Source organism: Lontra canadensis, unplaced genomic scaffold (genome assembly GCF_010015895.1).
Source record: "Lontra canadensis isolate GAN:19392208 unplaced genomic scaffold, GSC_riverotter_1.0 scaffold56, whole genome shotgun sequence".
In the NCBI taxonomy this organism is placed as follows: Eukaryota; Metazoa; Chordata; class Mammalia; order Carnivora; family Mustelidae; genus Lontra; species Lontra canadensis.
In genome coordinates this window covers 2,044,344-2,066,203 of record NW_022631050.1, presented here as the reverse complement: position 1 = coordinate 2,066,203, position 21,860 = coordinate 2,044,344, and positions in this window count along the sequence as shown.

The window sequence follows — 21,860 nt, the reverse complement described above, 5'->3', positions numbered from 1 at the left end:
AGCAGACTCCCCGATGAGTGTGGAGCCTGACCTAGGGCTTAATCTCATAACCCTGAGATCATGACCAGAGCCGAAACCAAGAGTCAGATGTTCAACCAACTGAGCCACCCGGGCACCCCTACTTCTATTGAATTTTAAAGATGAGGAATAGCAAATAACAATTCCTCAGTATTTTCCCACCTAACTCCAGCCATTCTTTTCTTGCCTTTTCCTAAAATTGTGAAGTCAAAGTCTGGATTCTCTTCAATAATCTCATTAGATATTGTATTAATTTTCTATTACTACTCTAACAGAGTATCACAAAATTAGTAGCTTAAAACAACACATTTTTTTTTTCTCTTACATTTCCGAAGGTCAGAAGTCCAAAATCAGGTCTTAGGGGGAACAGATCAAGGTGCCTATAGGTCTGTCTTTGTTCTGGAGGTTAATGGGCAGAATCCATTCCTTGTCTAGAGGTTGCCTTCATCCCTTGGTTCATGGTTCCACATCACTGTGCTCTGTTTCTCTCAACATAGCTCCTTTTCTAACTCTGACCCCCCTGCGTATCTTGAAAGGACTCTTGTGTTCACCCAGGTAAACCAGGATAATGTCCCAATCTTAACCTTAATCATATCTGCAAAGTCTGTTTTGCCATGGAAGTTAATACATTCCCAGACTTTAAGGATTAAGTCACGGACATCTTTGGGAGGACCATTATTCTATCCACTACGGATGGCGTTCTAATCTAGTCATCCACTTGATCTGCTTTATAATTTTGTCTAGATTAACACACTAACAGAAAAACACCATTAATATTCTCTGCCTTAAAACTAAAGTATAGGGGTGCCTGGGTGACTCACTTAGTTAACTGTCCATCTCATAATTTCAGCTCAGGTCAGGATCTCATGGGTCAGGGGATCAAGCAAGCCCTGTGCTGGGCTCTGTGCTCAGCAGGAAGTCTGCTTGAGAATCTCTCCCTCTCTCTCTCTTTATCTTTATCTCTTAAGATAAATAACTTAAAAAAAATAAAACTAAGGTATAAAGACAACAGCTATGCCCATGAAAAAAGAGAAAATCGGATTAGGGGAAACTAATCTTACAGAAGATTAGTTTCTTCCATAACCTTCTGTAGTGATCTATTTCCATAATTATATAACCACATATCCTGTCTGCTAGTCCCCTGCTTTCATATGTTGGCTCTGTTCATTCTCGTATCTCCCATGCCTGGCCTTTAAATAGGATCTCCTTTTGGGCAGTAGGAACTCCCTGTTCTAGGGTCAACAAGCTTCCCTACATCCTTGAACACAGTTTCTCTTAAATATAGTTCATGTCTCACCATGATTAAACATTGGTTTTCCCCGGGCACCTGGTGGCACAGTCGGTCAAGTATCCTACTCTTGATTTCTGCTCAGGTCTATCTTAGGGTTGTGGGATCAAGCCACCCTCCACCTCTGGGCTGCACAATGGACGTGGAGCCTGCCCAAGATTCTCTCTCTCTTTCCTTCTGCCCCTCCCCACCACACACACAAACACACACACACACACTCGTTCACTGTCTCTCTCTTTCTCTCTAAAATAAATAAATAAATCTAGGGTACCTGGGTGGCTCAGAGGGTTAAGCTTCTGCCTTGGGCTCCAGTTATGGTCTCAGGGTCCTGGGATCCAGCCCCACATTGGGCTCTCTGCTCAGCGGGCAGCCTGCTTCCCCCTCTCTATGCCTGCCTCTCTGCCTACTTGTGATCTCTGTGTGTGTGTGTCCAATAAATAAATGAAATCTTTTAAATAAATAAGTAAATAAATAAATCTTTTTTAAAAATTTACTGAAGAATAAAAATATTTTTCATCTCTTCCCTTGTGTGTTAATCCCTGGGACAATGTTCTGTCTCTGTAGCCCTCCATGGGTCCTAACCTATCTCCTTTATTTATTTTTTAAGTTTATTTTTATTTTTTGTTAGTAAACTCTATACCCAGGATGGTGCCTGAGATCAAGAGTTGCATGTTCGTCCAACTGAGCGAGCCAGGTGTTCCTCCCACTTTTTAAAAGTTTGTTAATTTTTTTTGGTAATAATTGACCTCTCTCCTTTAAAACTGCAATCCAAGGCTGGGGCTTTATCTGTGACCAACTTTCCTGGCACTGAAAACCTCTTTTGTATTGTTTCAACTCTCTGAATGTTACCTGTGTCTAGATCCTGGCACTGCATTCACCCTGTGGCTGACCATTCACTGGGAACCTGAATTATATAGGTTCACATAGTGCCTGACTACTGTATTCTGCCAGCTTGACTGGACATTCTTCCAGTACCAACAGCTGGATTTTTATCCCTGGCACCTGTCCACAAAAGTAGTCTGGCCCAGCTTCAGTTTAGTCTAGCTCACCAAGCTGCAGTGAACTTCTCTGTGACCAGCTATGAAATGAGATACAGTAATATCTCACTCCCCTAGCTTTCTACCACTCTCTCACCCTTTTCAAACTAGATCTTCCATCTCCCTTTGTTCTCCAGTCCCTTAATATCTACCGGGCTGCACAGATGCTCTTCTTCTTCCTTGCATCACTCCAGAACATTGCAACCACTTTAGATTCTCTTATGTCTTGGTTTCTCTGCCATATTCTCTCTGCCAATATTCCAAACTTGGTGGGTCCCCAGGGTAATCATTCAGACCATTTATACAATTTTCAGTTCTCTTCCCTCCAGGTACCTGGTAGGATCATACTTCTCCATTCCCCTACTTTGGCCAATGAAATGTGAGTAATTTTGAGGAGTCATACATCCAGGTAGAAACTTTAAGAGATAATGCTTCCTTTGTCATGTTCTCTTTCCTTTTGCCTATGTGACAAACAACACTCTCTGAAGTGGGGAAAGTGGCCCCAGACTGACCTACAGTGGATGTAACAACAGGAGAAATAAACGCTTGTTTTTTGAAGCCTTTGAGATTATAGGTTTGTTGTTGTAGCATAACCTAACATATCCTGAAAGAAACTGGCCCTACTATTTATTTTCTCTACTGCTGTTCTCAGTCTGTAATGGACCTGGTTGTTTTGCCTGACTGGCATTCCTCTGAAAGCCCACCCCTTCCCCACTTTGGGTCCATGTGATTCATGGTTTTAGGAGTGAGTTTATGATTAAGATTCAGGCAATCAAACTGTCCCAGCCCCTAAGCCCCCGTGACTGGTCCAGCATGGGGCACCTTATCCAAACTGGGCCAATTATAGTCTATACCATGATTTGGCTGGAAAAATTGGGAAAGGAGGGCTCTTTTTGTGTGGGCTTACTAAAACAGGTAGACTATGTTCTTGGGGCTGCCAGTGGCTATCTAGGAAAGCAGAGCCAAACAACAGAGAGAAACATACTTTTGATGACAATTGTTTGAGGCCCTGGATTCAGCTGTCTTAAGAATCTCTAGACATTCTTCCGGCTTTGCTGTTATTTAAGCCAATCGATTATCTTTAGACTCTAATCTAGTTTGAGTTGGTATTTCCATCAATTACAACTAAAAAAGCACTGACTAACATAGCTTGAAGTGTTAATGGAAATATCACAAAACTGCAGAATTTTTCCTTCCACTTTTCCACTTCTCAGTAGATTGAGTATCTACTGAATTCTCACTGGGCTCAGCAGTCTTTTGTTCAGCTTTATTTACTTCCTATTACATTCCTCATGGTGCTTATTTACCAAACACTTTCTATTCTCCTTAATTCCTTTCTCGCTCTCCAAGATGAGCTGGCCTTTCACTCCTCTGAAATCAATTTCATCTTTCTTGACCACCTCCACTTTAACCCCATTCCTACATATTTTCTTCTATCCATCTCTTTCTAAAGATACCCACATCCCTCATTCCTCCTGGTGGCTTCTGTGTCGTGGCTCTCCTCTCCTATCTCTGACCTCTCCCGTGCCTTCACTTCCTTGTACTGCAGCCTGGGAACGGTTATTCATAGCCTCTACCTTTCTTTTCTCACAGTACACATCCCTGATACCTTTGACTGTATCTGCCAAATAGTTCTCAAATCTGCGTATTCCAGTCTTGGCCTGCTAGACGTTGGCATTCACACATCCCAGTTGGGAATGTTCTTCAAACCTGACATGTTCAAAAGTGAACTTATTCTGCTTTTCCAAAACTCAAGCTCTGAGTTATTCCCAGCCATCCCAGTGACTGCCTGGTACCCTCAGACCCAGTACGTCGCTATGTCCTGTCCCTATCGCCTTACAGCGCCTCTCTAAACTATACCCTCTTTACGACAAACACAGCTACTAGTTCTGACTTTTATTACCTGGTTTTCCCTTCCAGGATCAGACTCCAAAGGGCCAGAAACAAAATGATGTAGAAAAAGACACATTAAAGTAAGTTTTAGGTTGCTTCTTCTTGTCCAGGTGCCTACATCAGTTCAGGACTCTCAGTTGAATGCCTGCTAGAGATCTCTTGTAATTCATGAGTTGGGTCTCAGTATTTCCTATCCCTGATGATATTCTTGGCACACGGAATTAGCACATCTTATGCTCAGCGAACATTGCTGCAAAATTCTTTTGTCGTCCTCAGGGCTCCACTGAAAATGTCCAACATGCTCTTGTGAAAGGTTTCCAGAACTCATGCAACATCACTTTTCTTAGAGCATTTCTTAGAGCATTCTCCCAGCCTCGTCCCAGACTCTGATCTTCTTGTTCCACTACCATCCTTTCATATCAGAGCCTAAAAACATGCAACATTATATAAGCCTCAAATATAAAGACATAAATCTGGAAGAATCAGCCCGAACAGCAGTAATCTACCCAGCATCCCTCCTGCCTTCTTTTTAGCTCACTCTCTTCAGAAGATGCTTACAGTTCCTTTCCCGAAGGGCAGCAAGGATCACATCACCCCCTTTAAAAAGTTTAGTTGCTGGGACGCCTGGGTGGCTCAGTTGGTTAAGCGGCTGCCTTCGGCTCAGGTCATGATCCCGGCGTCCTGGGATCGAGTCCCACATTGGGCTCCTTGCTCGGCAGGGAGCCTGCTTCTCCCTCTGCCTCTGCCTGCCTCTCTGTCTGCCTGTGCTCGCTCGCTCTCTCTCCCTCTGACAAATAAATAAATAAAATCTTTTAAAAAAAAAATTAAAAAGTTTAGTTGCTCACACTAACTACAGAGTCCAACCCAAATTCATTTGCCTGGTGTCTTAGACCCATTTGAGCTGGTAAAGTGAAATGCCATCAACGGGGCAGCTTATAAACAACAGAGAGGCTGCGAAGTTTAAGATCAATAGGGTCAGTTTCTTCTGAGGCTTCTCTCCTTGGTTTGTAGATAGCCATCTTCTACCTCTGTGTTCACATGGTCTGACCTCTGCGTGTATACGTGTCTGTGTCCAAACTTCCTCTTCTTGTAAGGACATGAATCATTGGATCAGGGCTCACCTTCAAGACCTCATTTTCATCTAATTATCTCTTTGATGAGTACTTACCAATATGCTAGTCTTTGAAAGGTAGATTTCACTTGAATAGGCAAAAATAGGGGATGCTGTAAGGATGTCATCTTGTGAGCAAAGCCCAGGGGCAAGGAAACTTCAGGGAATGCCGTGTGGCCAGTTTGACTGACTGGAGAACCTGGTCATGGATGGATAGGCTGTGCTATGGGTTATATTGGGTCCCCCCAAACTTATATGCTGAAGTCCTAATCCATGGTACCTCAGAATATAACTGTAGTTGGAGATAAGTTCTTTTTTTATTTTATTTATTTATTTGAGAGAGAGAATGCCTGTGCAGTGAGGAGGAGCTGAGGGAGAGGGAGAAGCAGACTCCCTGCTGAGCAGGGAGGCAGGGAACCTGGCGCAGGGCTGGGTCACAGGACCCTGGGATCGTGACCTGTGCCCAAGGCAGATGCTTAACAACTGAGTCACCCAGGTGCCCTGGAGATAAGTTCTTTAAAGAGGTAATCAGCAGACAGCCCCTCCTCTGCTATCCTACCTACCCCTCCCTTGCAGTGTTTTCAGTAAACTTCTATCTCCTTAAAAAAATAACTAACTAAATAAGGATGTACTTAAATTAAAGCGAGGTTTTTAAGGTGGACCGCCATCCTAATCCTAGCTACCTTTCATGAAGTCTTTGCAGACACTGGATTAGTTAATACTGAACAATTGCTACTAAAGAAAATACAGGGTTACGTTCTTGTGAGCCTCTGGTCACAACATTTTCGTCAATCGATTAATATATAATCTTGTTTTTATGTGTGTTTCTGTTTAAAGGTGTTTTATTTAATATATATAGTTGATTCATTAACATTGACCTCAGAGCCAACAGCGCTCTAACACGTGCCTGAATGAAGCTCATGGAATGCACAGGTCTGTTTCTGTAGAGCCTTCTCGTGCTTAAGAACACCAGGTAGCACCTCACCGCTACGCTTGGGGGTCATGTTAAATGGCAAAGTCACCAAGAGAAATCACAAAAATGCAAAACCGTGGCCCAAAATAGACCTAAAGACTCCTTGTTTACAGCGTGGTCTGAAGCCAGAAGGCAAAGTATCACCGTGTTTAAACTCAGCTGGGAACATGCCTGTCCGGTGACTCAGATTGTTCATTGCACCGCACAGGTTCACGAGTGCCTCCAAAAGGGCTGTGAGTATTCATTCGGGGATTACAAACAAATCCTTGCAAGCAGATGAATGCGCACATATGGGATCTGTAAATATTGAGGATCAACTGTGCTAACTAATTTCATTTTATAGGTAAAGAAACTAAGACTCAAAGCCGTGGAAAACTTACACAAGTTGGCACCGCCAGGATTCAAATTCCATTTTGTAGAAGAGGGAGATGTTTTTCACCCCTCCTGAGTCAGGATAGGATGAAGAAACTTGAAGAAATAGTCAAGCACATTAACACGGAGGCAGCAAATAGCGAAAAGCCTTTACCAAAACTTGCCAATTACCGGAAGCACGCTTTCTGGGAATGGCAAGATGTTAGTGGTGAGCAGTTTCATACTTTAAACAAGAGGATGGTTGTTAAAAGTACAGTGTTATACCCGAGTTTTCACATCTGAGAGACCACCAAGGAGCCAACACCAATGCAATCACACGAAGGTTTATTCAACAAGCTTAAGCTTGGGCCCAAGGATACCTGACACAGCGGAGTAGGGACTTGGACCCCGAGCTTAGTTAAGTCAGGTGTATTTATGGGTTCCTGTTACTAAAGCAGGGTGGGGGTTTCTGTAACCAAAGCAGAGTGGGTCTTCCTGTTACTAAAGCAGGGTGGGGGTCTCTGGAACTAAAGTAAAGTTGGGGAAAGTTCAGCCCTTGGGCACAGGGGTCTGAGATGGCTGCCGGAGCTAAGATGGCTGTACTCATGCTAAGGCTAAACCTGAGGTGGGATGGCCTTAATTTTTTTTGGCCTCCACATACAGTACTAATATGTTTGTGTGATGGCCCTAGAGCCCAACGGACCAAAATCCGTAGCCTTCACGTCTACAGAAGTTATGTTGTCATCTTCTCAATACAATTCTGCTTAAAAAAATAAAAGAACATTCACGCCAAGGCATTATGGGATATACAAAAGCATAATTGGGGCCATATTATAATAGAGCAATTCAAGGAATTCATTGTCAAGTCTATAAAGGAGGTTTCATGCACCAAAAACTTACCATATCACAATAAGCCATTTTTTTAAAAAAAGCATTTATTTGTCAAAAAAAAAAATCTGTTGAGGGACGCCTGGGTGGCTCAGTCTGTTAAGCAACTGCCTTCAGCTTGGGTCATGATCCCAGGGTGCTGAAATCAAGTCCCACATCAGTCTCCTTGCTCAGCTGGGAACCTGCTTCTCCCTCTGCCTGCTGCTCCCTCTGCTTGAGCGCTCTCTCTGACAAATAAATAAATAAAATCTTAAAAAAAAGTCTGTCACGTTGCCACCATGTACTGAATGTTAGGTTAGGTACTAACATCAGTGGTCCATATGAAACCGCTTCTACTTTGGCCATATTCACAGCATAGTACCTGAGATACGTGTAAAATAATTGTGTGTACCCTTGTGTGTGAACTCCTTGGCAGCTCCTATCCACTTCCCTCTCCCTCTGTACTTGAAGCATCTATAGATTTGTGCAGCTGAGAGCCTCCCAGGAAAACTCAAACCACCTCCCTTAGGGCTGAGATACGTACAACAAATGGGTTGATCTGGGGATGTCAGAAGTCAAATTACAAAGCAATTTCAAGATACCGGAGAGGCAAAAAAGAGTCAGGAATGATAAATGAGGGCAACAAGAGATTCTGGGAGTCCCAGGAAAACGGTGCCTTGGGCCACTTCAGAAGGACTCTTTCTTGAACCTGTCTTCACTGAGCCACCACATGTTACTGATTTTCTTCCCCTGTCAATGACCTCCCCCTTGTGGAACTCACCTCCTCTTTCCTGCCCCTATGTAAGACTCAGTCCTCAAGTCTCTTTTCTTTTCTATCTCTTCTTACTCCCTAAGTGATCTCATCCAATCTCCGATTTTAAATTCAGTCAAGGCACCGACAGGAAACAGATGGGACACTCAAATTAAGGTAATTAAAGCAGGGTCCACTAAAGGACTGTTTATAAAAGTGTAAGGATGGGGTACCTGGTGGCTCATCTGGCTAAACCGCTGCCTTCTGCTCAGGTCACGATCCCAGGGTCCTGGGATTGAGCCCTGCCTCCAGCTCCCTGCTCAGTGGGCTGCATCTCCTGCAGCCCATCTGCCTCCCACCCCACCCCTGGCCCTGTGCTCTCTGCTCTCTCTAGTTCTCCCAATCTGTATCTCAAATAAATACAAATGTTTTAGAAAGTGTAAAGATATCATTACTTTGAAGCTAGTGAGGGGAGGAGCTGCCCCAACCATAGTCCTGCAGGGGTGAAGAGAGGGAGTAGTTACTACATGGGAGAGAGACAGTTGTGTGACCTGCCTGACGGGTCATGTATTTTCATGGAGGGACTCGGGCAATTGAGGGAAAAGTGCAGGGAGGGTGCTGGGAGAATGAACGACCCCATCTCACTGTCCTCCCTTCTGATCTGAATCCAGCCCAAACCAGAAGTTGGGAGTCTATCCACCTAATCCATACTGGTTAGTCAGTCTGGAGACAGAAAGAAGGGTGGACAGGCCAGGAGAGAGAATTTGGAAGGCCTATAAAGATATCCAGCACACGGTTATATTGTAAACCCCAAGTTTGTAAGCTCCGATCCTAACTTTTCGAGCTGAGTCACAGTAGCCTACTTGGACATCTCCACCACCTGAACTTTAACTTAATTTTCCCCCGCTGCAGCCTGGTCCCCTCCTAGCAGGTTCCTTTCCCACTCCCCTCCAGTTTTACCACCATTCACTTGGTTGCTCAGGCCCCAACCTAGCTTTCATCCCTGAATCGTTTATTTCTCGTACAACCGGTCCATGAGCAAGTTCTGTCAGCTCCACTTTGAACAAGTGTCTAGAATCTGGATACCTCTCATTACCTCCACAGCTACCATCACAGATCGTGCCTGTCTCTTGCCTGTATGACTCCAATAGACTGCTAATTGTTTTCCTCACCCCCCTCTTACCCCTACTAGGGTCTATTCTACTTTTGGCCCCAGGAGGTCTCCACAGTCGGTGTCTAACCTGGTACCCTGTTTACATTTCCTCCCAGCAGCTATCTCAACTTAAATGCCTGTTACATGTTTATTCCTTTATCTCTTTCTCATTTTCTCTGTTCACGTGTAGGCTTCATGAAGGCAGGGGTCTTCTTTACTACTGAGTCATCCCCTAAGTTGAATAGGGTATTTCTTGTTTTGTTTTACGATTTTACTTATTTATTTGTCAAAGAGAGAGAGAGATTGAGTGCGCATTTGTGCACCAACTGGGAGGGGCGGGCAGAGGGAAAAGTGGGCTTCCTGCTCCCCAACACAGGACCTGATCCCAGGAGCTTGGGATCATGACCTGAGCCGAAGGCAGACACTTAACCAACTGAGCCACCCAGGCATCCCAAATAGGCTGTTTTTTGAATGAAAAAAATGGATAATGCTTCTGTGGAAGATGTTGTGAAGAGAATGAGAAGACACACTGCAGACTGGGAGAAATTTTTTGTAAAAGACAAATTTGATTTAAAAAAAAAAACTCTATTATCCAAAATATACATAGAACCTTTAAATTCCAATAATAAGAGGGATGCCTGGGTGGCTCAGTGGGTTAGGCCTCTGCCTTCAGCTCAGGTCATGATATCAGGGTCCTGGGATCAAGCCCAGATCTGGCTCTCTGCTCAGCAGGGAGCCTGCTCCCCCATCCCTCCGCCTGCCTCTCTGCCTACTTGTGATCTCCGGCTGTCAAATAAATAAATAAATAAATCTTTTTAAAAAAAGAGAGAGAAAAAGAAAAAAGAAACACAAACAACTTGATTTTTAAAAATGGGCAAAAGTCCTGAGCAGCCCGTATCACCAAAGAAGGTATACAGACATTTACCCCATTCTCCATCACGGCACAGGATCAGGTTGAAAAAAGAGAACCCCATGTGAGAACCCTGCATGCCACAATGTCTGTGTTGAGAGAGTGGAGACAGACTGATCCTGACAGCCATAGCGCTAGAGCAGTGGTAGAGCCCTGTGTTCTCCAAAGCTAGATATACCATCAGACGCTTGGGGATCAGGACAAATGAAAAGATTGCACAGTCCGTGGGGCCAATGTGGAAGAAATTCCAAAGGAAAGTCTAAAGGCATGAGTGTATGAGTCAAGAAAAATAACTTCTCAGATGCTAGAAACTTTGGTTTTGGGATCCAAGAACACATTGATCTCGGAATCAAGTGTGCGGTAAGCTTTGGTATCCATGGCCTGGACCCCTACGTGGTGCTGAGTAGGCCAGGTTTCATCACCACAGACAATAAGCACAGGGATGAAACAAAATTAGCAAAGAAGAGGCTCTGTGTTGATTCCAGTACAAGTATGAGGGGATCATCCTTATTGGCAAATAAATGCCTATTCCTATCCAAAAGGCCCATGACATTTTTTCAAAGAAAAAAAAAATAAGATATACAGATGGCAGACAAGCATATGAAGAGATGCTGAACATCATATGTCATTAGGGAATTACAAATTAAAACAAGATATCATGGGGCATCTTGATGGCTCAGTCAGCTAAACAGTTAAACTGTTGGTTTCGGTTCAGGTCATGATCTCAGGATTGTGAGATCCAGCCCTGTGTCAGGCTCTGCATTTGGCAGAGTGTCTGCTCGAGATTCTCTCTCCCTCCCCTCCTGTCCCTCCCCTCCCTCTAAAATAAAAAACAACAACAACAAAACAAGAAATTACTACATACTCATCAGAATGGCCAAACTCCAAAACACAGCCAACAGCAAATGTTGAGAGGGCTATGGAGCAAAAGGGACTCTCACGGCTGCTGGTAAGAATGCAAAATGGTGCAGCCACTTTGGGAGACATTTTCATTGTTTCTAACAAAACTGAGTATATACTTACCATATGACCCAGCCATTGTGCTCTTTCAAATTCACCCAAATGAGTTGAAACTTAAGTCTACACAAAACTTGCACACAGATGTTTATAGCAGTTTTAGTCATAATTGTCAAAACCTGGAAGTAACCAAAATGTCCTTCAGTAGGTAAATGCATAAATCAACTGTGGTATGTTTAGACAGTGGAATTTACTCAGCACTAAGAAGAAATGAGCTATCAAGCCATGAAAAAATATAGAAGAACCTTAAATGCATATTGCTAAGTGAAAGAAGCCAATTTGAAAAGATAACATCCTGTATGATCCCAGCTGTATGACTTTCTGGCTATGGTTAAACTATGGAGATAATGAAAGGATTGGTGGTTGCCAGGGGTGGGAGGGAGGAATGAATAGGTAGGACATAGAATATTTTTAGGTCAGTGAAACTATTTTGTACAATACTATAATGGTGGGCATGTGCCAATAGACATTTGTCAACACTCAAGAGAATGTACAACACCAAGTGTGAACCTTCATGTAAAACTATGGACTTTAGGTCATAATGTGGGTTCAATGATGGCAATAAATTTATCCTTCCAGTTTGTGATGTTGACAGTGGGGGCGACTATGCATATGTTGGAGGAGGAGGTATATGGGAACTCTCTGTACTTTCTGCTCCATTTTGCTGAGAACCTAAAACTGCTCTAAAAATAAAGTCTAATCATTCCTGGGTGGCTCAGTTGGTTAAGCGTCTGCCTTTGACTCAGGTCACAATCTCAGGGTCCTGGGACTGATCCCTATATCAGGCTCCCTGCTCAGCTGGAGCCTGCTTGTCCCTCTGCCTCTCTCTCAACTTATGCTAGCTCTCTTTCTCTCCCTCTCTCTCCCTCTCAAATAAATAAATAAAATCTTAAGAAAAATAAAAATAAAATCTATTTAAGAAAATAAGAAGAGTGTGTATAGAGATCCCAAAGAAAGTAATCAGTACCATGAAAAATCCTGGTTTGATACTCTTGTAAGAATGCACTACATAGTGGGAACCTGGAAGGGGGAGATGGGAACGTACTGTTTCTGCAGCTCCAAATAAAAAACTCATAGTCCAGCTTGGGTTAAAACCTCCATGACTTACTCAGGGGCATGGCCTGTAAGAAAAGCTGTCAGATTCACTTACTAGGGCCTGGGCTGATCAATCAGTGGACACCAGTGGGGCCATCCCCAAAGGCTGAAATCCTGATACATCCTTATATATTTGTTATATAACCACTGCTGGAATCCCCTAGTACCTGTCTGCTGCCCATTAACTTGGCCCATGCCACATCCCCTGAATCTCCCCTCTTCGTCCAGCTACTAAAAGAGAAACTCTACAACCTGCTATGGCTGGTCTACAATTTGATCAACTGGGCCACCTCTTAGCAGTTGTTAAGTATTTTAACCAAGGCCAGCTTCATGAGTGTACAACATGTGCAATTTGGTTTAATGCCTGATTGTCACCATCTTGAAAGTTTTTTTTAAGATTTATTTATTTATTCGAGAGAGAATGGAGGGGAGAGGCAGAGGGAGAGGGAGAGAGAGTTTTAAGCAGACAGTGCAGAGTGCAGAGCTAGACACAGGGCTAGATCTCACAACCTTGAGATCACAATGTGAGCCAAAACCAAGAGTCAGGTGCTCAACTGACTGTGCCACCCAGTCACCCCACCATCTTGGAATTCTTAATATTGAACAAGGGTCTTGCATTTTCATTTTCACTGGGCCTCAAGAATTATGTAGCCTGTTTTGATTATGCCTTTGTCCCTGGAAATGGGGCATTATGATTACATGGTTGGAGTAAGGGGAAAGCTAGAACAGAGCAGAAGTAAATGCTGGACACACTACTATTAAATGTCACTGAACATGTACACTTGCAATTTGAGGGATAAATGAAGTCCTTGGGACAGTGCAAGGGAGGAGACTCTTAGAAGTAATAAGCTCTTAGGGTGCCTGGGTGCTATAATCAGTTAAGCAACTGACTCTTGGTCTTGGCTCAGGTCCTGATCTCAGGGTTGATCTCAGGATCATGATCTCAGGGGCATGAGATCAAGCTCCACATCCCGCTCAGCACGGAGTCTGCTTGGGGCTCCCTCTCCCTTCCCCTCTGCTCCTCCTCTCCTTGCTCGTGGGCTAAATAAATAAATAAATCTTTAAAAAAGAAGAAGTTAAGAAGAAGAAGAAGAAGAAGAAGAAGAAGAAGAAGAAGAAGAAGAAGAAGAAGAAGAAGAAGAAGAAGAAGAAGAAGAAGAAGAAGAAGGAGGAGGAGGAAGCCCTGAAAGAAAGCTCTAAAAAATACTTTCAGAAATAGGGAGGATGGTTGGGCTGGGATTGAATGGGAAGAGGTATATGGGAACTGAATCGGTTGATAGTGGTGTTTTATGTCTTGGCAGAAATTTATATGCATTTTTTATTTTTTATTTTTTTATATGCATTTTTTAAAACTCAGCAAATGTACATTTAAAATTTGTGCATTTCATAGTTTGTAAATGTTAAATCAAAAGAAATATTGATCTATAGTTAATGATATGTATGATGAACTATTTAGGAAGTATACTCATGCCTGCAATTTTGATGTTAAATCAAAAAACAGATGGCTTAAGGTAGGACAAAAGGACCAATATATGGATGGATGGATGGATAGAGAGTAGATGAATATGTATGTAATAGGGCCAGTAGAGTAGAATGGTAATGACTCTGGGTGATGAATGTACAGGTGTGCACTGTAAAATTCTTTCAACTTCCTATGTTTGAAATTTTTCATATTAAAATACTGGGGAAAAATACTTTCAGAAGAAATGGGCAGCTTCCATTTGCTTTTGAGACTTGCTAGGCCCCCACTTTTTTATGGATTTGACAGCTACTGTGAGACACAACACCCAAGTGAGTAACTGAATTGTATTTTGCTTAAATTAAAAACTGAAAGATGCTCTTTTCAGATCTCACAATCTTAATAAGTTTATGAAGAATGTTTGTAAATGTAAGATTTCTTGTGCTCCTCTTAAAGCCATTTAGTGTCTATATGAGCCTAAGAATTCGAAGTCCTCAGAATTATCTCTAATGTATGGAGTGTATGCTCTCAGCAGTGTTTTTCCTCTTTTCTTGACGTCAGTTGCCGTTTGTAAGGGTTGCCAAGGTAATGACCAGACACAGCTAAAGACAAGCCTACAAGAAAGGACAGCATACTTATTTTTTCCCTTTTAGCATCAAATATATTTAAAATTCATAACACATTCAGTTTGATGAAATTCTATTTCACAGAGAACCAAACTTCACAGTATGGAAAAGAACTCTCCCCTCCCTTGTCCTGGCAGCTCTGCCTTAAAAGACAGGATTTGTTCAAAAACTGCACATAGACATTTATATATGCCACAGGTTTTTTTTTTTTTTTCTGGGAAAAAATGTGAGGTGTGGTTGTATTTCATAAAATCATCTTGGTAAAGTCAATAGAAAAATCTAGTTTGGCTCAAAGGCAGGCATGCGAAAATCTGGGATCTGTTCAAAAAAGGAATATTTCATGTCCCTTGTAAAGCGGTTGATTTTTTAAAATGTCTTAAGAAATAATACTTGAGGTTATCTATCCACAAGTTTAATTAATATGTTTCAAATGGGATAGACCTGTCACATCACGTTAATTCTAAGTTTTCTATCCATACAAGTGTAAGTTTTACAACTTTACACATTAATAAATATGTTTTCATTTTGTGGTAGCAATAAGTAAATCATTCTGGGTTGAGAAGAAACCCCATCATAGTTAAACTGAATTTCATTCTGTTTTGAAATGCACTCAATCTAATATTAGAAAATCAAGCTCTCCCCTGCGCTTCAATATTCTATTTCTGTTCGTGGCTCTTTCATTTCAAAATAAGTTCTTACTATTGTATACTCTCAAGTATGTATGTTTTGGTGTCATTGAAATTCATTTATTTACATTTCAGACGAAATTAAAAACACTGAGCAAAAGTTGTTTTCTAAGGAAATCCTTTGCAAAATGCTGAAGTCGTTTTATGTCTGAGCAAATACTGAAAACATGTTTATATTAGATACAGGGACTTTTTGTTTTTGAGCATGCTTGCCTTGAGGATGCCAACCATAGAGGATCAGAAATATATCTTGTCCTCAAACACCCTTAGATTCTCTTAATAGCCCATTGTGAATTTGATGATCAAATATATTTACCTCTTTGGGGAGACACATTCTATTTTCAGCCTGAACCACTTCTTGAGCAGAAGATACCATAAACTTGTACCAAGTGTGTCAGATTGTAGCATACCTCTTTTCAAGCTTCAAATCGTGTGCCCTTTTGGTATGGAGTCTGATGGAAAATTCTGTCTCCATTCACATGGTGCACTCCTTTCTTCACTTCAAGGGCCTGAGTCATACCACTTTCCTGAGTCTCCACCACAGGCCCACGACTCCACCCAGTCCACACCCCTGGAGGTCGTTCTCTTGCCTTTGGTCATTTTGGAATTTCTGCTTTGGAACTTCCCCAGCTCTGTTATGTTCTCCTTGAAAGCAAACATCATTTCATGGAGTGTGCAAACGGATTTCAGTTTGATTCTCTCTCTCTCTCTCTTTTTTAAGATTTTATTTATTTATTTGACACAGAGAGAGAGAGATCACAAGCAGGCAGAGATAGGGGGGAAGCAGGCTCCCTGCTGAGCAGATATCCCGATGCGGTGCCCCTTCAGTTTGATTCTTAAAACAAATGAGTGCCTAGGGGCACCTGGGTCGCTCAGTGGGTTAAAGCCTCTGCCTTCAGCTCAGGTCATGGTCTCAGGGTCCTGGGATCGAGCCCCGCATCGGGCATCTCTCTCTCTGCCTGCCGCTCTGCCTACTTGTGATCTCTGTCTGTCAAATAAATAAATAAAATCTTTTAAAAACAACAACAAATGAGTGGATAAATAAATGTTGAATGGTTAATGTCTTCATGGAGTGGGGACTGCTGGTGTGGGAAATGGGGAAGGAGGAGGAAAAAATACATTTCGAAATATCCACTGGGTTGTGTTAGTGTTCTCAAATTCTCTGAACCTTTGTTTTGCTTGAAATTTTTTGGTCAAGATTTTATTTACTTATTTGAAAGATTTTATTTATTTATTTATTTGAGAGAGACAGGGAGAGAGAATGCACACAAGCAGAGGGAAGGGCAGAGGGAGAGGCAGACTCCATACTGAGTAGGAGCCCTATGTGGGATTTGATCCCAGGACCCTTAGTTCATGACTAGAGCTAAAGGCAGATGCTTAATGACTGAGCCACCCAGGTGTCCCTTATTTACTTATTTGAGAGAGAGAGAGAGAGAGAGAGAGAGAGAGAATGCAAGTGTTTGAGCAGGAGGGAGGGACAGAGAGGGTGAAGGAGACACAGACTCCCCAGGGAGGCTGATGAGAGACTTGATCCCAGGACCCTGGGATCATGACCTGAGGGGAAGGCACATGCTTAACAGACTGAGCCACCCAGGCATCCTGTTTTGCTTGAATTTTAAGGGTAAGAAACATCCATAAGTGAATCCCTTATGGTCACATCTGTGACAATTAATTGGTCAATGACTATCAATGGAGCCCTGCTTTGGCACCTGGCACCACCCTGGGATATTATAGTATTTGTGCCTTCCTGGGATTTCCCCAAGTGTTAAGCTTCAGAGCCCATGCAAAGAGAACCTGTATGACTCTGATGCCCACACAATCCGCCCCTCCCTAAGTTCCCATCCCTCACAGATTCTTTCTGGCTTTGAGCTTTGGGTTCTTCATTCTAGTTCTTCTGGCAGCGAACCTGCTCAGACCACCCGTTTTGCTCCATGGACACCAGCACTGCACCTCCACGGCCCAGTTGCCTGGTTTGCTCCATTCTGGCAGGCTTTCCTACTAAGAGAGCCTTTCCCCACATGCCCCAGACCTCCTGCTTCTCCCTCTGCTCCTCACCCTGCTCATGCTCTCTCTCTTGCTCTCTCTCTCTCAAATAAATAAATAAAATCTTTTAAAAAAGAGTAGAGTAGGAGCTGCTGAGCAGAACTCAGAGCATGAATACTAGAGGCAATGGCGTTGAGAGCTGTGTGAACTTGGGCAATTTACTTAACAATTCTGAATCTGTTTTCTCATCAGCAAAATAGAGGTGATAGTGTTAACTTCCTTGGGTTACTGGAGGGATTAAATAAGATAATATACAGAAAGAACCTTTTACATAATGTGCTTTTAAAAAAATGGTAGCCTTTTTTTTTTTTTAAGATTTTATTTATTTGTGAGAGAGAGAGAGAGCACACAAGCAGGGGGAGTGGCAGGCAGAGGGAGAAGCAGGCTCCGGACTGAGCAGGACTCAGGACATAGCAGGACTATGGAGGAATCAGTTCCAGGACCCTGGGATCATGACTTGAGCCCAAGGCAGATGCTTAACCAACTGAGCCACCGAAGATGGTAGCCATTATTATTTTGAGATTATTTCTGAATTACTGTGTGTAATACTTGTGTGGAAGCCTGAGCCTAGGTTTAAAAACAGAACGGGGTGCCTGGGTGGCTCAGTGGGTTGGGCCTCTGCTTCGGCTCAGGTCATGGTCTTGGGAGTCTTGGGATCAAGGCTCACATCAGGCTCTCTGCTCGGCGGGGAGCCTGCTTCCCCCCTCTCTCTGCCTGCCTCTCTGCTACTTGTGACCTCTCTCTCTTTGTCAAATAAATAAATAAGATCTTTAAAACAAAACAAGACAAAACAGAACAACAATAAGGAAATGAATCCCTTTGGCCCACAGAAGTTTAAAATGAAAATAAAGAAATGGCGCATAGCAACTCTGTCTAAGCTTCTCATTTTTATGCATACTCATTCAACAACATGTACGAAATGCTTTCTATTTGCTAGGCGTTGTGCTGGCAATAGATAGGTGAGTAGATGTCCCTCTCCTCCAGGGACTAGCAATCTAGCCAAAAAGAGAAACATGTAAATAACCGTTTAGTGATATGTGACAAATACTGAAAGGGTCATATTGCTGTGAGAAACCCTTGACTCTGCCTAGAAAGGTCTGGAAAGACCAAATCCCTGTTTTCAGTTCCCTGTAGAAGCAGTGAGGTGAAAAGAGAAAACTTTTACATTGTTGATCTAACCAGGGTTGAAAAATGGTGGTTTACGGCCCATCTTAGGACCACAAATTTGTTTTTGTGTTGGTCCATACAGGTTTTTGGTTTTGTTTTTTTCAGATCTATTAATTTATTTATAGAGAGAGAGAGTGTGCATGCCTGTGGTGGGGAGGGGCAGAGGGAGAGGGAGAATCCCGAGTAGACTCCCCACTGAGCAAGGAGCCCAGTGCAGGCCCCCTCTCAAGACCCTGAGATCGTGACCTGAGCAGAAATCGAAAGTTGGATGCTTAACTGACTAAGCTCCCCAGGCACCCTGGTCCATACGGGGTTTTAAAAATCAAGATTGTCTCACATAAAAGTCCAGAACTATGGATTTTCTGAAAATTTACAAGATCTGGAAATTCTGGACCCAAATCAACTGGATCTTGACTAGTTGCTTTCAGTTTGCTTTATAACCAAACCACTAGACCCCTCTGTTTGACCTACTCAGCCTCTGTAGGCATTTGAGCTTTCAGCCTTTCAACCAGGCACACTTGGGCCAGAATCCCACTTTCACCACTGACTAACTGTATTGCCGTCAGCAGTTGACTATTACCTGTCCCTTAAATGGGATCTATACTACCACCTTTCCCTCTTACAGAAAGTGGTTTCTAGAAGGGCATGGATTTGAACAGCGTTTTTCAAAATGTGGGCAGCAAACACTGTTTGTCTGTATCACCAATAACAGTGCTTCTAAAAATTTACCAGCACTTAAGTCACCCAGGGACTCTGTAAACTGTGCTCTAAGTCTTCGAGCTGTGTCACCTAGCACAATCCAGTACACTAGTCACATTTCCAGTCCTTCATAGCCATGTGTGGCTTGTGGCAACTTGACTGGACACTGCAACTATAAGAATATTTTCAACACCATGAAAAGTTCTAGTAGGTACTGCTGTAGACAACCTTGTCTAATGAGTCCACCTGAGATCACCTGATTACCTCAGGGATGTAATTTTGTTTGATCTGTTATGTTGTATTAATTAGGGCTCCAAGTCTTTAAAAGTAGATGTTAGTGGAGAACAAACTGATGGTCGCCAGAGGGGAGTGGGGTAGGGTATGAGCAAAATGGGTGAGGGGATGTGGGAGATACAGGCTTCCAGTTATAGGATGAGTAAATCCCAGAGATAAAAGGTACAACATGGGAAATACAGTGAATAGTTTTGAAACAGTGTTGTATGGTGACAGATGGTAGCTACACTTGTGAGCCCAGCATAACATACAGACTTGTCAAATCACTATGCTGTACACTTGAAACTAATGTAACATTATGTACCAACTATATTTCGGAAAAACCCTCAAGAAAGTAGGTAATGTCTAGAAGATTGTTACATTGCAACTTATTTTTGTCCTATAGAGATAAAAATGATTTATGTCCCATAGAAAATAACCCTGAATGTTTGGTTTTATTGCTCTCTGTAACATTAGTCAGTTTTCTATTCTGTATCTTTTGCAATCTTGTCCGGCATCCTTTTCTTCCACTGGTGAGACATGAACACACACACACACACACACACACACACACACACACACACACACACACACAATCTTATATCCTCTCCTTTGAAACAGCTGGTTCTCTCATAAATGATGTAAGTAAATCTTCCACGTTATATGTTTGTATAGAGATCACGTAAAAATCTGTACTTTGACAGAGTCAAACTTTAAATTTATAACCTCGGGCAAATTATTTAACCTACAAAGCCTCAGTTTGCTCATTTATAAAATGAGGAATAATTTCGAAAACAGGTACATTCCTCATTGGGCTCTTGAGACATAAATGGGATAACAAATATGAGACAATACAGTTCTTCTCATGTAAAAATGGCTAAATAAATGTTAGGTATTATGCCTATTACTTAAGAAGGCTTTATCAACAGTATTTCTAGATGTCTAGGCATCTCAGTTCCTACTCTCATGTAGTTCCATTCGGGTGCTGGAAGTTCCAAATGTATTCTGGTCAGAATGCCTGTATCTCCCGACTTTGGCTTCACTCTGTGCGCAGTCAGCACCTTTTCATCCTTTTTGCAGCCACGGGAGTAGTTTTCTGGCCTATATCTGGTTCCAAATTGTGCAAGAAAGTCTTCCAGGCTGAGAACAACTAAAAATCCGGTGCCCTGTTCTGTTCTCCCTCCGCCTTCTCTACTCCTTCCTGCCAGCAGAAGTCACTGACTCCCTGCTTCCTGCCTCACACTAGGAACACTTCTTCCAGATGCTGCCTGCATTCACTCAAGGTTTAACTATTTAATTGCTAAACGACCCTTTCTCCAGAGCAATGCACACATAACAATCTTACCCTCTACGTTAGGGAATTGTTCACAGAACTTCCCTCCCCTTTCCCTAAAACCGACTTGTGGATTCTACCATGACCATTTGTACCAGTCCTATATAAAAGTAAATTTTGTGGTTAATTCTGGGAATGATGCCAAAAATAACTTTCCTATAGCTCAGTTTATTGAGGATCTTCGATGTGTGTAACACTGTAATTTATCTATCCTGTAAGGGACTATGCAACAAGGAAAAGAGAGAGGATTTTTGTTCTCTATTTTTCAAAGTTTATGCAAGCAGATGAAGAAAACTCAATCTAGAGTATAACTTGACAGGGTCTTGGCCCAGAAGCAGAGTTCAGATTTGCAATAAAAATAATAAAGACAGTGTTGAGTTAGAGAATAAAATAGAGATGTCCAGGAAAGATCAGCAGACAGCTCAAGCAGAGCTTTAAAGAGTGACCCTCCAGGGACCAAAGGGTAGCTCTTAGCTTTGTAGGGTCAAGAAACTCCATTTTTGGTTCAGATATTAGAATCTTATGAGAAAGTTTGCTCAGATATCTGCAAACTTTAGTGTAGTATGTTTTCTCTTCGGTGATAATGGAGTGGTGAGAGGTAAGGAAAGCTTGAGTTTAGTTTGAAGCCAAATACAACCTGCCCTTGACTCACACAGCACCTGGTGTTAACACTCAGTTTCATCACAGAACTTATATTCTACTTACATTTTGAGTTGCATCTGAAAATAAACAAATTGTCCTCAATGCATTGTCAAATGGCAATACTTCTAATTAGAATGTTAACATATGGATCGATATCGAGGTATTATATCAATTCCAGTTTATCAACCTCAGTTCATAGCTATAAAACCCCTGGGGGGCAGGTTACTTAGCCTTCTGTGTTTGGTTTCCTCCTCTGTGAAATGCGCATAAAAATAGTAACTACTTGTTGTGATTGTTTGAGGGTTAAATGAATCAATACATGAGGAGCACTTAGAGTGGTACCTGCTACATTTTAAGTACTCGGTGTTAATGATGTTACTGTTGTATTAATTTTATTGTTATTATGTTTATTATTAGGTCATTTTACCTGAAATCACTCAGTGTGACTTCTGAATATTTATATGGAAG